Consider the following 16,095-nt stretch of genomic DNA (forward strand, 5'->3'; position numbering starts at 1 on the left):
ATCAGTGTTTTCATTCATTGGTGTTTCGTTTGGACTCTGGGGAGCATCTTCACGTGCACCGACAACAGAAGACTGAGAAATGTTTTTTCTGAATGTCACTTATGCTTTCAATGGAGCATGCTCTATGTTTCCTGGACATATGAGCAGTGAATGACGATTTCACAGTAAATGTATTTTTACAACCAGTTACTGAGAAGACAATGGGGTTCATTTCTATGAACTCTACAATGCAGCACGTAGCCCCTCGTTGTCTCTAGTGTTTTGCTGCAAAACCCGCAAGTAATCATTTTTAGCAAACTAAACTGACAAATAACATGGACTAATGTTGGAGAAAATGGCACTTTTTCCCTCCCATACAAATTTAATTAATGGAGAAAAAAATGGACAATATAGTGTTTTACAGTGAAAACGAAAGCTAATCCTACAGAGGCACAAAACCAGATATTTAATTATTTCCTCTAATAAGCACTACCCCGACAAAGCACTAGAAAAAAAGCTCAGTTAAGTTCGCCATGAAAACTCACATGATGCCCGTCTGCTGTAAGCGCGAAATACACGTAGAAAAAAAACGTCGACTTCTCTTGCTAGCTTGGCTGTACACACAAGAACGCCTATTGCACAATTGCAAAGCAAAGCCCCATGAAAAATCCGAACATAAGGATTTTAGCAACAAACACGCTGAATAACAAAATGCTAGCTTAGAGTCAGCGCCAATTTACATTACGTGTGTGTGTTTTGGTGCCAAAGAATCAGCTAATTTTACCTCAAAACTGCCCAGTCGAGTTAGCCCCGCCAGTCAGTGTTTTAACTGCGCTCACAAACAGAGGTAGTATTTTATTTATCTTACAGGTGACTTTAGTAATTGAGCAGAACAATTTTATACAACGTCAATGTTATACTTACAAGTATTACGTCATCGCAGCTCCAAGTGTTGTTTTTCTTTCGCAGCTCCAAGTTGTAGCAGCATGAGGCCGTGACGCACAGAGCAGTAGACACAGACCTGCATGAAATGCCAGGCTGGGCACGAGCTACTTTGAAAAGCGAGTACCGCATCCTCTCGCGATGGTTCAGTGGTGCAATGAAATAAATGTTTTTCCCATAGACTGTTTTTCCACAGTGGATGTTATTAGCCATAATTTCATAACCATCTATGGTGCACTTACCTGGAGAAAACAACATTGATGACAACATTAAACTTAATTTAAATACAGTCTTTTACATTGTTATTCAGTAATTCAGGAATATTTTAGTTTAACACTGTGGTGATGTTTGAAACACTTCTAAGTTATTTTGTCACTTAGGGACAAAATTGTTAAATTGTTTAAAAATATAAACTACAAGCCTCTTTATATATTTTATGAAATGCAGAGTGACGAATCACAAATGGTCAAAGCTGGCCTGCCATAAGGTTCTGTTTTTCGAATAAATAAATCACGTAATGAAAATAAGAAATTATAATGATGTATGCTGTTTGTTGTTGTTGTTGTAGTTCTTTTTAACATAAGACAAAGTGAAAGGGAATTTGGTATAGTTATCATTTTGCATCTAAACAATGCAACACAACACTGGCCCATGGCTCCCAATGACAATCTCCATTTGTAATCCTTCAACTTTACAGCTCTAACCTATTTATTTTCCCTTTAAAGTAGTTTGCAATGTGCATTATACAAATGATCATGCTAAACAGTTTCTTTCTGTAAAAAAGAAATAACTTGACCAAAAATTTTTTTTAACACTCTCATGTTGTAGTTTTAACTGTACTGTATTGTTTTTTGTATTACAGGTCTTCTTAGTTAAAGTTACATTAGTATGTAGATTCTACAAAGAAATGTGATTATGTTCACATATTTTTGCTTTAAAATTAACAGTTGGGTTTAGTTCTGTATTTCACAAAATATTTCAGTCAGTTGAACATTGTTTTGTTGTTTTCCTGTTTACATGTTTTTGCTGTGATGATTTTACAGCACTTTACTGTCAATTTTACAATCTTTTTTACAAGGCCCGAAAGTGGCTCATGACCATGTACTGTAAAATGACCCATGAGTGGATGGCAGGAATGTCCATATCGCGAGTGGCTCCTGTTTTCTTTCATTAACGAGTTAATTTCTTGAGGAAAAAAACCCAGATTTGACTTAATGCATGAAAGCCGGAGTGTCAACCCAGAGATAAATTATAATAATAATAAAAACAGGAATGTAGCGGTCACAGGAGAACACTGTACGTTTGTCTGCTTAGGGGTCAGTACTTTATGTAAATGTCATTAAAATAACTTTTGTTGTTTGAACAAATACGAGAGGGTCGATTTGTCCCGTAGAGAGTGGTTCACACGAAACACATAATCAACTACTGACTTTACAACATGAACCGTTACACTGTCCCCCCCTTACTGAATCCCTCGCCCCGAGGGATCACAAACAAAGTCCCTGAGGCGACCCGGGGGCCTTTTCCGTCTCCAGGGCCGAGTCGTCACCCCTGGCTATGCGCTGGGTCTCCGCCAGTGTAACAGGGACATGGCAGAAGTTGTCCCGAGTGAGTCCAGCCCACCACCCTTGCAGACTCAATGGTGTCATCTGCTTTTGGAGGGAGTGGAGCCAGGTTCCCCCGTCTGTGTTGCTGGGCTCCGCCGTCCGTACACGGGGCAATGCGGGACACAGGGGCAAGGGTCTGCATCGTCCCGTCTACGCAGACCCTGGGCCGTTTCCCTGATCATCAGCCCGCCTAGGGCACCTCACGCTGATGTGGCCAACCTGGATTCACTTGAACCGCAGATCTCACAGCAGGTCCACCGCCATTGTGGTCACATCCTGCGGGCCCTCCAATAATCTCCCTCTCCAACGCCAGCTCCAGCGCCTCCTGCAGAGTGCGGGGGTGCGCCAGCTGGGTCTGAACACGCAGCTCCCTGGGTGTTATGGCACGAACACCACCGCACCACCTCCGCACCACCCAGCCAGCCCTTTGGGTTTGGGTGCGCGTGCGTGCGTGTGCATGCTGCTATGTTGGTGTCAGACGGATGGACCACTCGGACCATCCAACCAACTCGCCCTCCTATCTAAAGTGCATGTTTTGATGATTGTGGGAGGAAGCCGGATTACCCGTGAACCCACACCTCAAGGGAAGAACATGCAAACTCCCCATAGAGGCCCCCCTGGAACACAAGGCCCCAGAGAGTTCTTTTAAATTTTTGGTTTGAAAGAGCCTCTACTTATAACCTAGGTTGGCTTGTTCTGTGACGTCAAGAGTCACGTCATTAATCAGCCTGCAGAAAGCCTCTGTACAGTCTCAACACGTTGTGACGTCACGCTCCGGCTCCAGTATGGTCTAAAACCGATGGGAGGTGGTGCACACATAAAGGTGCTCCTAAGTTGTGACATCACTAAAGCAGTCCACATTTCAATGCTTTAATGAGCCAAACTTAAAGAAAGCTTGTGGTGAACGATCAGCTACTTAGAGGAGCTTACCCATATTATAGAAGATTATTATTAATACTGTGAGCCATATCGATAAGTGAGATGCTATTATTTGACGGCATCTTATAATGATGTGTCTGAACCTAATGATGTTTCTCACAGACTGGGAGGGGCTAAGAGAGTTTAGTGCAAATCAAATAAATGTCTTTAAAATAATAAACAACAACATAACATCAAACACGACTGCAAGATGTGCTCCAAATTATTTAGACTGGCTGTGAATCATATTTTGTTGAGCATGAATGGGTGACCTGTGTATAGTCACTGAACTATTTCACAGTGAGGGCAATAAACTGATGAAGTAAACAAACAAAGTATAGAGAATAAATACATGTGTAACCTCCTGCCTGATAAGAGGGGGACACGTTCTGTCCTTAACAATGTCCGAACATCAACAGAACTTTCCATATCTTTCATTATTCATACATTGGCACACCTGGCTCCACCTATAGTGTTACATTTCTGAATTACAAACAAAATATTCAAAGCAAACAGAGATTTCTCAAACCGAGATAAATGAACAAGTAAAGCCCAATTAGCTCCAAACAGTATTATCTATCTATCTGTAAATATCTCTTTAGCCTATGTTTCTATAGGCTATATGTTGGTTTGCATATTTTGTACCTGTGCTTCCGTGCGCGTGTATCTGTGCTTACACGTACAGCTATTTGGTTGGATGGTCGGATTCGTCCGTGCGCGCGCGCACACACACACACACGCACACGCTGCACTCTATGTTGGTGTCCGATAGACGGACGAATCCAACCACCCAACCAGCCCTGTGTGTTTGGGTGCGCGTGTGTGTTTCGTCTGGTTGGTTACAGGGTGGGATTCGTTTGTCCGCCTACACACACAAGCTGCAGGCTGCAAGTTATGTTGGTGTCAGACAGATGGACCACTCGGACCATCCAACCAACAAGCCCTGTGTGTGTGTTTGTGCAGGCTGGTTGGTCTGACGGTCGGATTCATCTGTCCGTCGCACACCAACATAGCCTGCAGCCTGCAGCGTGTGTGTAGGCTCCAGGCTGCAGGTTATGTTGGTGTCAGAGGGACGAACCACTTCGACCATCCAACCAACTAGCCCTCCTATCTAAAGTGCATGTTTTGATGATTGTGGGAGGAAACCCACGCCTCAAGGGAAGAACATGCAAACTCCCCATAGAGGCCCTGACCCCCTGCAACTCAAGGCCCCAGAGAGTTCTTTTTAATTTTTGGTTTGAAAGAGCCTCTACTTATAACCTCGGTTGGCTCGTTCTGTGACGTCAAGAGTCACGTCATTAATTAGCTGCGCGTGCAGAAAGCCTCTGTACAGTCTAAACACGTTGTGACGTCACGCTCCGGCTCCAATATGGTCTAAAACCGATGGGAGGTGGTGAAGTAAACAAACAAAGTATAGAGAATAAATACATGTGTAACCTCCTGCCTGATAAGAGGGGGACACGTTCTGTCCTTAACAATGTCCGAACATCAACAGAACTTTCCATATCTTTCATTATTCATACATTGGCACACCTGGCTCCACCTAGTGTTACATTTCTGAATTACAAACAAAATATTCAAAGCAAACAGATTTCTCAAACCGAGATAAATGAACAAGTAAAGCCCAATTAGCTCCAAACAGTATTATCTATCTATCTTTGTAAATATCTCTTTAGTCTATGTTTCTATAGGCTATATGTTGGTTTGCATATTTTGCCCATGTGCTTGCGTGCGCGTGTATCTGTGCTTACACGTGTATTTGGTTGGATGGTCGGATTCGTCCGTGCGCGCGCAGACACGCACACGCTGCACGCTGTGTTGGACTTGCGGTCAACGACAGATGAACGAATCCAACCACCCAAACAGACCTGCGTGAAGTTGGCCCCCACCCCACGCAAAACTTCGGGGTCAGGTACCTGATTTTTGTCGTCTCCTTGGTTTGACTTGTCAGTTAACAGGTGGACGGAACAGGACGGGCTTTCTTGTAGTCGTGATGCAATGATGGAAATAAAACTGTTTTAATAACAATAATAATATTAAAATAAAGATACGGTGAAAAACCAATTCAGTATACATAAATAATTATTTTTTTAAAAATAAATAAAATATAAATAGAACTACAAAAGGTTTTGAACTCACAGTGACAAAAATAAAATAAAAAAGCTGGAAAAAAAACTTTGAATAAGAAATGATGAGTTAAAAAAGTAAAATGACGTGATGAAATAAAAAATAAATATACGGAATTTATTATTAATGTATAAAAGAATAAAAGGAAACTAAAATAGTCAATAAAAGGATAAACTCAAACGGAAATCAAAGTGTGCCAATGTCACTACTTGTACGAATTCTTTTCTGACTTAAGGGGGTTCTGGTCCTCAACTGGTGAGTGGGGCCCGAAAGTGGCTCATGACCATGGACTGTAAAATGACCCATGAGTGGATGGCAGGAATGTCCATATCGCGAGTGGCTCCTGTTTTCTTTCATTAACGAGTTAATTTCTTGAGGAAAAAAACCCAGATTTGACTTAATGCATGAAAGCCGGAGTGTCAACCCAGAGATAAATTATAATAATAATAAAAACAGGAATGTAGCGGTCACAGGAGAACACTGTACGTTTGTCTGCTTAGGGGTCAGTACTTTATGTAAATGTCATTAAAATAACTTTTGTTGTTTGAACAAATACGAGAGGGTCGATTTGTCCCGTAGAGAGTGGTTCACACGAAACACATAATCAACTACTGACTTTACAACATGAACCGTTACACTGTCCCCCCCTTACTGAATCCCTCGCCCCGAGGGATCACAAACAAAGTCCCTGAGGCGACCCGGGGGCCTTTTCCGTCTCCAGGGCCGAGTCGTCACCCCTGGCTATGCGCTGGGTCTCCGCCAGTGTAACAGGGACATGGCAGAAGTTGTCCCGAGTGAGTCCAGCCCACCACCCTTGCAGACTCAATGGTGTCATCTGCTTTTGGAGGGAGTGGAGCCAGGTTCCCCCGTCTGTGTTGCTGGGCTCCGCCGTCCGTACACGGGGCAATGCGGGACACAGGGGCAAGGGTCTGCATCGTCCCGTCTACGCAGACCCTGGGCCGTTTCCCTGATCATCAGCCCGCCTAGGGCACCTCACGCTGATGTGGCCAACCTGGATTCACTTGAACCGCAGATCTCACAGCAGGTCCACCGCCATTGTGGTCACATCCTGCGGGCCCTCCAATAATCTCCCTCTCCAACGCCAGCTCCAGCGCCTCCTGCAGAGTGCGGGGGTGCGCCAGCTGGGTCTGAACACGCAGCTCCCTGGGTGTTATGGCACGAACACCACCGCACCACCTCCGCACCACCCAGCCAGCCCTTTGGGTTTGGGTGCGCGTGCGTGCGTGTGCATGCTGCTATGTTGGTGTCAGACGGATGGTCCACTCGGACCATCCAACCAACTCGCCCTCCTATCTAAAGTGCATGTTTTGATGATTGTGGGAGGAAGCCGGATTACCCGTGAACCCACACCTCAAGGGAAGAACATGCAAACTCCCCATAGAGGCCCCCCTGGAACACAAGGCCCCAGAGAGTTCTTTTAAATTTTTGGTTTGAAAGAGCCTCTACTTATAACCTAGGTTGGCTTGTTCTGTGACGTCAAGAGTCACGTCATTAATCAGCCTGCAGAAAGCCTCTGTACAGTCTCAACACGTTGTGACGTCACGCTCCGGCTCCAGTATGGTCTAAAACCGATGGGAGGTGGTGCACACATAAAGGTGCTCCTAAGTTGTGACATCACTAAAGCAGTCCACATTTCAATGCTTTAATGAGCCAAACTTAAAGAAAGCTCGTGGTGAACGATCAGCTACTTAGAGGAGCTTACCCATATTATAGAAGATTATTATTAATACTGTGAGCCATATCGATAAGTGAGATGCTATTATTTGACGGCATCTTATAATGATGTGTCTGAACCTAATGATGTTTCTCACAGACTGGGAGGGGCTAAGAGAGTTTAGTGCAAATCAAATAAATGTCTTTAAAATAATAAACAACAACATAACATCAAACACGACTGCAAGATGTGCTCCAAATTATTTAGACTGGCTGTGAATCATATTTTGTTGAGCATGAATAGGTGACCTGTGTATAGTCACTGAACTATTTCACAGTGAGGGCAATAAACTGATGAAGTAAACAAACAAAGTATAGATAATAAATACATGTGTAACCTCCTGCCTGATAAGAGGGGGACACGTTCTGTCCTTAACAATGTCCGAACATCAACAGAACTTTCCATATCTTTCATTATTCATACATTGGCACACCTGGCTCCACCTATAGTGTTACATTTCTGAATTACAAACAAAATATTCAAAGCAAACAGATTTCTCAAACCGAGATAAATGAACAAGTAAAGCCCAATTAGCTCCAAACAGTATTATCTATCTATCTCTGTAAATATCTCTTTAGTCTATGTTTCTATAGGCTATATGTTGGTTTGCATATTTTGCCCATGTGCTTGCGTGCGCGTGTATCTGTGCCTACACGTGTATTTGGTTGGATGGTCGGATTCGTCCGTGCGCGCGCGCGCACACACACACACACACACACACACGCACACGCTGCACTCTATGTTGGTGTCCGATAGACGGACGAATCCAACCACCCAACCAGCCCTGTGTGTTTGGGTGCGCGTGTGTGTTTCGTCTGGTTGGTTACATGGTCGGATTCGTTTGTCCGCCTACACACACAAGCTGCAGGCTGCAAGTTATGTTGGTGTCAGACAGATGGACCACTCGGACCATCCAACCAACAAGCCCTGTGTGTGTGTTTGTGCAGGCTGGTTGGTCTGACGGTCGGATTCATCTGTCCGTCGCACACCAACATAGCCTGCAGCCTGCAGCGTGTGTGTAGGCTCCAGGCTGCAGGCTATGTTGGTGTCAGAGGGACGAACTACTCCGACCATCCAACCAACTAGCCCTCCTATCTAAAGTGCATGTTTTGATGATTGTGGGAGGAAACCCACGCCTCAAGGGAAGAACATGCAAACTCCCCATAGAGGCCCTGACCCCCTGCAACTCAAGGCCCCAGAGAGTTCTTTTTAATTTTTGGTTTGAAAGAGCCTCTACTTATAACCTCGGTTGGCTCGTTCTGTGACGTCAAGAGTCACGTCATTAATTAGCTGCGCGTGCAGAAAGCCTCTGTACAGTCTAAACACGTTGTGACGTCACGCTCCGGCTCCAATATGGTCTAAAACCGATGGGAGGTGGTGAAGTAAACAAACAAAGTATAGAGAATAAATACATGTGTAACCTCCTGCCTGATAAGAGGGGGACACGTTCTGTCCTTAACAATGTCCGAACATCAACAGAACTTTCCATATCTTTCATTATTCATACATTGGCACACCTGGCTCCACCTATAGTGTTAAATTTCTGAATTACAAACAAAATATTCAAAGCAAACAGATTTCTCAAACCGAGATAAATGAACAAGTAAAGCCCAATTAGCTCCAAACAGTGTTATCTATCTATCTTTGTAAATATCTCTTTAGTCTATGTTTCTATAGGCTATATGTTGGTTTGCATATTTTGCCCTTGTGCTTGCGTGCGCGTGTATCTGTGCTTACACGTGTATTTGGTTGGATGGTCGGATTCGTCCGTGCGCGCGCAGACACGCACACGCTGCACGCTGTGTTGGACTTGCGGTCAACGACAGATGAACGAATCCAACCACCCAAACAGACCTGCGTGAAGTTGGCCCCCACCCCACGCAAAACTTCGGGGTCAGGTACCTGATTTTTGTCGTCTCCTTGGTTTGACTTGTCAGTTAACAGGTGGACGGAACAGGACGGGCTTTCTTGTAGTCGTGATCCAATGATAAAGTTGAGACTGTACAGAGGCTTTCTGCAGGCTGATTAATGACGTGACTCTTGACGTCACAGAACAAGCCAACCGAGGTTATAAGTAGAGGCTCTTTCAAACCAAAAATTTAAAAGAACTCTCTGGGACCTTGTGTTCCAGGGGGGCCTCTATGGGGGAGTTTGCATGTTCTTCCCTTGAGGTGTGGGTTCACGGGTAATCCGGCTTCCTCCCACAATCATCAAAACATGCACTTTAGATAGGAGGGCGAGTTGGTTGGATGGTCCGAGTGGTCCATCCGTCTGACACCAACATAGCAGCATGCACACGCACGCACGCGCACCCAAACCCAAAGGGCTGGCTGGGTGGTGCGGTGGTGTTCGTGCCATAACACCCAGGGAGCTGCGTGTTCAGACCCAGCTGGCGCACCCCCGCACTCTGCAGGAGGCGCTGGAGCTGGCGTTGGAGAGGGAGATTATTGAAGGGCCCGCAGGATGTGACCACAATGGCGGTGGACCTGCTGTGAGATCTGCGGTTCAAGTGAATCCAGGTTGGCCACATCAGCGTGAGGTGCCCTAGGCGGGCTGATGATCAGGGAAACGGCCCAGGGTCTGCGTAGACGGGACGATGCAGACCCTTGCCCCTGTGTCCCGCATTGCCCCGTGTACGGACGGCGGAGCCCAGCAACACAGACGGGGGAACCTGGCTCCACTCCCTCCAAAAGCAGATGACACCATTGAGTCTGCAAGGGTGGTGGGCTGGACTCACTCGGGCAACTTCTGCCATGTCCCTGTTACCCTGGCGTTGACCCAGCGCATAGCCAGGGGTGACGACTCGATTGACTCGTTATCAGGCTTCTGCAGAGCTTGATGACAACACATTGGTTTAAAGCAGGTGTGTTAGAGCAGGGAGACACATAAAAGTCTGAGGAAGCCGGCCCTCCAGGACTGGAGTTTGACACCTGTGATCTAATGCTTGTCTACTCACCACTTCCACAATGGTTGGTAGGTAGGTAGGTACACAGGTTGTGGGTTAGATGTAGTCTAGAAAAGTGAATGAATGGACAGGGCTGTAGATGAAATGGCCTTTGACTGATAAACAGCGACCAGAGAATTGTTTCATCACCACTCCTCTCTGGGTCTTAAAATCCATTTGACCTACTCTGGACTTTGTGTAACTTCATTCTATTTTTTCTGACCCTCTACCTGCATGTTTGTTTGTCACCCCTGGACACATCAGCTCTTTTAATGTCAATCCACTTACAGCGAGACAACAATTATCTGTTCATCTAACATTAAATGTTTTGAGAGATAAAATAAAGACATGATTCTCAGCCAGTTTTAATCTCTTATCTCTTTATTCATTGGTGCCGTGGTGCATTCAGGGACCCGGAGAAGCCACCAGAACCTCCCCCAGCAGGATCAACAGAGCTTTTTACAGGAACAAAAAATAGATATTCAACAGAACTTCAAGAGATGGAAACAGAGGGCGTTGTCAGCTAAGTATTTAAACGTCAAAGTGAAGATCGTCACTCGTCACATTTCTGTTTCTCAGCTTAGAATATTTCAACTCACTCGAGGTTGTTCTATTACATTTAAATACCACGACTCTGAGTGACGTCTGATCTTTAGCAGAGTGCTGTTCTTCAGTCAAACCTGGATGTTAAAGCAGGAGTAGAAGGCCCTGATTGGACCAAAAGTACTGGAGGTCCTGCAGGATTGTCGACCCTTTTTTTTTAGGTAAACAGTAACAGACTATAAAGATTAACTCAGCGTATTAAGAGCTGATGAAGTAACTAAGGAGTTTGTTTGTTTGGCTTCTTAACAAACCATAAATCAGCACGTTGAAGTCAAGACTTCTGCAGAAGGAATAAAACACTTAACCACCTGCAGAAGGAAATGAAATTATTTTGGTTATTAAGCTAAATTGATTTACATCATGCCCAACTCAAATTTGATTGGAAATTGAGCAAGCTAAAAAGTGTTCCAGATCGTCAAGACTCTCGGTCCGATGGGAGAAGGGGACCAGGCTCGACCCAAGTTCGGGGATGAAGACAGTTGCTTTGAGTACATCAGTAATTTCATGTGCAGTAAGCCCTTGTTAGAATCCGAGGATCAGGGTTTGTAACAATGAATTTGAAAGATGTAGTGGATGAAGTCATTCAAAGTCGTGTATCTGAGCCACTATTACAAATAGCAGCCAAAGTAAATTCAGATGATCAGTTTAATGCTGATGGTATTGCACAGAGTCAAGCTAAGGGTAATGTCAAGTTAGCTTTACATGTAGATGATGAAGATGAGAGACAGCCTGTTTTTGGTAGGGCAACTCACCATGCAGATGTTAATCGTACAGTTGCGAATGACACAGAGCTGCAGAAATTACTTAAGAGCTCAATCAGAAAATTATGCAGTACATGCCCACATCCGTTGATCAGTCTGCATGTCAGCCACCTGTAATGACACAGTCCAGGTCACAAAGTAGAAATGTATCACAACATTCAGCTAAAAGTCCTGTTGAGCACTCAAAACATGTAACACATGACAATGGGTTTTCCTTAAGAGACCTGTCTTATCTCCATCGTAGAGAGTTTAAGATTCAAGGGGGTCAGATTGGAGACCAGGGGTCAGACATTAGTTACAACAACATTTGTCGCCAGATAAAAGAAGCTTTTAAAGAACAGTTTAGTGATGCTGAAATTGTCAGAGCTGTCCTCCAAGTCATCAAGCCTGGAAATGTCAAGGACATGCTAATGAACAAAGATGAACTTACAGTAGAGGAGCTTAAAGACTTCCTACACTCTCACCTTGGTGAACAAAACAACACAGAGCTTTTCCAAGAGTTAATGTGCACCAAACAAAATGACAATGAGACACCCCAACAGTTCTTATATAGAGTCATAGGACTGAAACAGAAGATCTTGCTTGCTTCGAAACACACAGACACAGACATAAAATACTCTGCCAGCACGGTCCAAGATGTTTTTCTCCACACTGTATATCAAGGTCTAGGGCACAGACATGGTGACATTCAAAGGGAGCTAAAACCACTGCTTGAAGATACTACAGTCACTGATGAAGCTATCCTGAAACAACTGAAAAAGGTGATGAGTGATGAAAGTGAAAGACAGCGTCGCCATGGTCCAGTCACTCGTCAAAAGCACACAAATGTGCACAGTACTCAGGTTGAGATAAATGCAACTCAGTGTCCTAGCGTGAAGGAGGAAAGCACAGGAAGAAAACCTAAAATGGACACAATACAGCAGTTAACAGAAAAGGTTGAAAAGCTGACAAGTATTGTTGAGTTAATGAAACAGTCGTTACAAAAGCCATTAGCCTTAATGTACTAGAGATAAAGAAAAGAAAACAAGGCAAAAACTAAATTCCCATGGATCAAATTGGCAACAAACAAAAATAAGAAAATTAACATTCACAGACCAGGAATCTGATATTAATGGGATGCTAGTAGAAAATGTCCTTTGAATGTAAGCCAGTAAAAACAAAACATGAAACGAACTCCATTTATCCTGACATGAGTGATGGAGGAGACAATGGATGTGAGAAGTGTGGAGGGTAGTCACACTCAGAGATAAAATGTGGAGGTAAAGTGAGCAAACTGTTCATCCAGTCTAAACCCCCGTAATCTCTCTCCACTCCCCATGACTGCATATGATGTTGATCGTGTACTTCCAGCAGTTCAATAAACAGCCTCTTCTTCCCTGTAACTTAAGTCAATTCTGAGTCCAATTCTCAAGTCCAAAATGTTGTAGGTCATAGAGTGTCTTTATATGGGGTGAAAATGAAGGCAAGAACAATACAACCAAAAATAAAGATCCGATGATGAACTTTGCCAACAAGTGTTCACCTCATTTTTCAGCTGCTGTATCTTTGTGTTCAGCTTGTGCCCATCCAGGTTCATTAGGATCTTCTAGAAAAACTCAAATGTGTACTTGAGGTTGTCTGGAAAGTTTAGATCCAGGGCATAAATGAGCCCAAACATCATTATGACCCCCATGATGACACTGTCCACGTTGCTCAGGACTTTGATGCCTTCGATAACAACTCCCACATCCTCTGGCTGCCTCTCGCCATCTCCACGGATTATGTATATCCCCATGACCGTGAGGATCAATGTCCCTTTCTGCATCCTCAGTGGCGGAGGCCTGAACAACAACACAAAAACATAACACTTGTATTAGATAAAAGGCTGAACACCACTAACAGAAAATCAACTGTTTTGTGGCATGCATCTGTAATGTGTTATATATGAATTTGAATTTTTTTTTTAAGTCCTCATTGCTTGTCAAATCAATCATGTATCTATCATGAGTTAAATGTGATTGGAAAGTTAACCATATATATATATATATATATATATATATATAAAATAATATGTTTGACATTGGGCCAGTAAATAACTTCAGCAAGCAGCCATGAACATAATGCAATTGCTGCTAAATGATCCTTTAGGCAACCACATCCCTATAGAGATGGACCTGTGGGACAGAAATAGCTGTTTTACTCCACAGGGCCTCCGACCATTTGCCACTATCAGCTTAGGAGACTCTGACTCTTCTTGCACCTACCAGTGATTTCAAACCAAAATAAAAATTCAAAGAGCCACATTGTTTACAAAATGCCAAAAAGTTGTAGTGTGTTGAGCTCAAAGGACCACAATATATGTAAATATGAATCTGTGACACTATTTCATGCTACTGTGTAAGACGAACTATTGACTTACCAGATATTCCTCGAAGAAAGTGTCTGGATCTTCATTGAGGTAGATAACAAGGCTTCTCAGGATGCACTCCCTCCTGGTGTCAATGTCGTCACACTAAAGCAGGGGTGAAAAATCAAAACAGAATTTGGCTAAATATTGGTGCAACAGTGGCACAGGGAGGGGGGCAAGTTGACTAGAGGGTGTGAAAAAACAAGATAAACTAACACACACACACATACATATATATATATATATATATAAAAACGGTTCGAGTATTTCTACTTACCAAATCTATTTTTGCCAGAACGTCTTTGATTTGTTGCCCCTTCACTCATTTGCTTTTGAAGATCTGCATCAACTTGAGTGAAAAGTGGTCCAGTTGTGACATAAACTTTGACTTCAGTGGCTTTGTAGTGATCCGCAAGAACTCCTCATTAATCTGAAAAATATATTTTTAAAAATCTTTAGAAAAAATTACCATTTTCTTACAGTTAAATATCAATACAAGTTACAAGTTAACTTACTTCACTCTGCTGGAATTCCTCAATCATGGGCCTCTGTTCATGACACTTGAATGTAGCTACTTCTGCTGTTTTGGGAGTTTGCTGTTTACCATGAACTTTGTATGTATGATTTAGTAGCTTACTCCATGTACTAAAACCTGCATGGGCAATCTGCATATGGACATGGATAGCGATAACTGCCCCTTAAATGCCCGTGAGTCTGCCTAAAATGCTGCAACAACAAATACCTGCTAGATAGTTCCAAACTGCATTCTTTACACTGCCACGTTCATAGTCCTGAAATAGAGAATAAAGAGAATTAGCATATATAACATCACATCAAAAGGATGACAATGATAGAGATCAGCTTGTACCAGCATTAAACACATAACCTATTACTTACAATCACTAAGAGGCTGCCACATGAAGCTTGAAAAAAAAGATCAATCTGCAAAAGATGATAACATTAAGTTGTGAGTGCAAGTACCAGAATACCCAGAAATGCAGACAAGTTGCAATTGAATTAAAGCTCTGACCAATAAAACAAGATAACATTTAGAATAGGCTACCCATTATTTGACAAACAATTAAGTTTCAATAATTAAATTCAAGACATGAGATTATTTTAAATTCTGCCATTTTATTAAAATAAACACAGGAACAATATTGACCTTCCTGCATGTATTCACTGACCATCTATAACCTAGAATCTACATTTACTGCTTAATCGACAGCTTTACTGAAGGAGAGAGGGTGTGAAAGAGGCAGAGACCGGCGGAGATGATGGAGTTCAACAAAACAGGGCAAGCTCAACACCAACAGGATCTGGTGCCTGAACTTCAACCAGAGTCACTCGCGATAGCGCGAGATAATACTCTTTATGAGGTATAACACACTATATAATCCTTATAAACACGCATTCAAACACACATACAGGCAGTCTCCGGAGTGCCGGAGCTGACACGCAACGCAGCGGACCCAGCGGAAGCACACACATTGAATAAAGTAAAACTACATGGGCAGACATTACATGCATTTATCTCCGACTGTCGAGTCAATAATCTTACCCGCTCACGCTGGTCCTCACGTTCATCCCGGCCTGACTTATGTTATATAATAAGTGAGGGCAAATTCGTTCACCTCACAATCATCGTGCAGTTTTCCGACTGCCGTGTTCATTTCTGGACTATTAAACTAGCGGCCATGTTGGAGGTTACCAAGCTAGCACGCAAACTCGGACTTTAAAAGTAAAGTTCACCCCCACAAACATTACACGAATTGTGGTATATAGCACTGAATACACCAGCGGTACAGTCTACAGTATTACAGTTATAAAAAACAATTAATACTTACCAAAGACCGAGCTCCAACCTGCTGCAGGTTTCCCGATTACGGTTGATGTGGTCTAATCCAGCCGAAAGACGTTATGGCCGCGAAGATTATGCGCATGCGCAAAGGGCGGCTCCAAATTCTGAACTCATTTATTTTGCGTTAATCAACATCAAATCAATCCCACAGGATCAATTATGAGAAAGTTTATGTTTCACTGACTAAATATATCTGTCTATATTTTAAAACTCGATATTTTTTAATAAATTC

General features: G+C 43.2%; 2 long non-coding RNA genes across 2 annotated transcripts; both read right to left on the reverse strand.

Moving 5' to 3' along the window:
- Positions 1-13,159: 13,159 nt before the first annotated feature.
- Positions 13,160-14,526, reverse strand: LOC306837553. Its single transcript, XR_013780958.1, has 3 exons — positions 14,280-14,526; positions 14,015-14,107; positions 13,160-13,436 (listed from the first exon to the last, which is right to left on the reverse strand). It is a non-coding gene; the product is annotated as an uncharacterized lncRNA (long non-coding RNA).
- A 3-nt stretch (positions 14,527-14,529) lies between these two features.
- On the reverse strand, positions 14,530-15,920 carry LOC306837554. The gene is made up of 3 exons (XR_013780959.1): positions 15,850-15,920; positions 14,900-14,944; positions 14,530-14,793 (listed from the first exon to the last, which is right to left on the reverse strand). It is a non-coding gene; the product is annotated as an uncharacterized lncRNA (long non-coding RNA).
- Positions 15,921-16,095: the final 175 nt, after the last annotated feature.

This window comes from Symphodus melops (genome assembly GCF_947650265.1).
Source record: "Symphodus melops genome assembly, chromosome: 16".
NCBI lineage: Eukaryota > Metazoa > Chordata > Actinopteri > Labriformes > Labridae > Symphodus > Symphodus melops.